Source organism: Physeter macrocephalus, chromosome 4 (assembly GCF_002837175.3).
Source record: "Physeter macrocephalus isolate SW-GA chromosome 4, ASM283717v5, whole genome shotgun sequence".
Classification (NCBI taxonomy): Eukaryota; Metazoa; Chordata; class Mammalia; order Artiodactyla; family Physeteridae; genus Physeter; species Physeter macrocephalus.
Window position 1 is genome coordinate 130,540,679 of NC_041217.1, and position 2,569 is coordinate 130,543,247.

The following is a 2,569-nucleotide window of genomic DNA, read 5'->3' on the forward strand; positions in this document are numbered from 1 at the left end:
AAATTAGGGTGTATAGGAAATTACACTGAGAATAATTGAGAGTTGGAATTAAATTGTTAACATATCTTTTGGGCACTAATACACATTATGAGGACTTTTTTTTTTTAATTGGGGAGAACTGGAAAGTTTATGTGCTAGAAGATATTGTGAAACCTATCTTTAATAGCTTTTTTTTAAACTTAGATTTTGAATCTTCCTGTGTTGATATATAAGCTGATTTAAAAGTATGGTCTCAGATGGTCTCATCTGAGTTTGATGTTACGGAAAGCAGGTAGGATTTGTAATAATAGTAGCTACTGTTTATTGATTGTTCTGTGCCAAGTACTTTCTTTACCAGTGTTATCTTACTTAGTCCTCACAGAAACCTATGAGGTAGGAACTATTATTAACCTCATTTTAGAGAAAAGGGAAATGAAATATAGAGAAGTGAGATAACTCGGTCAAAGTCAAGTAGCTAGTAAAGGGCAGAGTTAATATTTGGACTGAAGTTAGCTTCCAAAGGCATTTGTATTTATCCACTGAACTACTGCCTCCTCAAATTATCTGGCTTGGTTCTGCCATGTGTTAGCTGTATATAATCTCCTTGGAAAAGTCACTTAACCTCTCTAAACTCAGTTTCCTCATATTTAAATGGAGATAATAATACCGATGATACAGGCTTATATGTGAAAGTATATAACAATGAAACCTTATATATTGATACAATTATTATTATGTGGAAAAAGAGATGGATTCAACTGAAGCTAATAACAACTCAGTTGCCAAATAAGTCTTTTTTTAAAAAATAAATCTTTTAACAACATCATTTTCTTAATGACTTGACCCTTTCAACAATCTATAATGACTCTCTATTAGAACAAGTCCAGACTCCTTAGCCTAGAAGGAAGCCTGGCCACTCTAACCATTCAGCCTATGACCTCATAGTGACAGAACTGTCACAGAGCCTGGGCTGACTTTTATTGTTAACTTTTGTGATAGGCTGAATAACAGCCTTGCAAAGATGTCTGTGTCCAAGTTCTAATCCCTAGAACTCGGAGACCCTATGAATATGTTACGTTACATAGGAGAAAGGACTTTGTAGGTACAATTAAATTAAGGATCTTGAGATGGGGAGATAATCCTGTATTATCCAAGTGGGCCCAGTGGTATAATCACAATGGTCCTTACAACAAGGAGGCAGGAAGGAAGGTCAGAGTCAGCAGCCGGAGACGTGATAAGAAGCAAGAAGGTGGAGTGACATGAGGAAGGGGCCAGGAGCCAAGGAGTTCAGGTGGCCTCAGAAGTTGAAAAAGGCAAGAAAACAGATTCTCCCTGAAGCCTGCAGAAGGAACACAACTTTGCTGACACTTTGATTTTATGGACTTCTGACCTCCAGAAGTACGAGCAAAAATTTATTTTGTTTTAAACCAGTAGGTTTGTGTTAATTTATTACTGAAGAAATAGGAAACTAGCTTTCATGCCATGACCATTCCCACTTGTGCTCTTTTGCCCAGGCTGTTACTCTTACCTGACATGTCCTTTTCCTTCTCTCTCTGCTTTTCTAAATCTTACTTTCTGCTCAAGTCCCATTGAAAATCTATGGCAGGGACTTCCCTGGAGGCTCAGTGGTTGAGAATCTGCCTGCTAGTACAGGGGACACAGGTTTGATCCGTGGTCTGGGAAGATCCCACATGCTGCAGAGCAACAAAGCCCGTGAGCCACAACTACTGAGCCTGCGCTCTAGAGCCCGCGAGCCACAACTACTGAGTCTGTGTGCCACAACTACTGAAGCCCGCACGCCCAAGAGCCTGTGCTCTGCAACAAGAGAAGCCACGGCAATGAGAAGCCCGCACACCACAATGAAGAGGAGCCCCCGCTCGCCGCAACTAGAGAAAGCCTGTGTGCAACAACAAAGACCCAACGCAACCAAAAATAAATAAATAAGTTTATACGTTAAAAAAAAAAGGAAAACCTACAGCAGATAAATTGTTTACCACGGAATCAACAAACGACTTGATCATGCTCTGACATGTATTGCTCATTTATTCATTGATTCCTCAGTATTTGTCCAATACCTCTTAGGTGCTGGAGACACATGCCTTCAAGAAGCTCAAGGTCTAAGAAAAGAGGCAACAAGTGATTATTATATCATTAATCCACCTATGAGACAGGTGATTATGGAAGGCTGTGTACACGGCAGGAGACCTGACCTACCTGGGGTGGGCAGGGAAGGCTTCATGGAAAAGATGGTGACGGGGAGGAGTTTAGGAGCTTTAGATCCCAAATTGATCATGTTTCCAATCTTAACATCTCCAAAAAGATTGGAGAAGAAGAGTAGCAGAGTGGCTAAGAGTGTGGCTCAAGAATTAGCACTTCTTCAGAAAGAGAAAAACAAATACCGTATGCTAACGCATATATATGGAATCTAAGAAAAAGGAAAAATGGTTCTGATGAACCTAGGGGCAGGACAGGAATAAAGACGCAGATGTAGAGAATGGACTTGAGGACACGGGGAGGGGGAAGGGTAAGCTGGGACGAAGTGAGAGAGTAGCATGGACATATATACACTACCAAATGTAAAATAGATAGC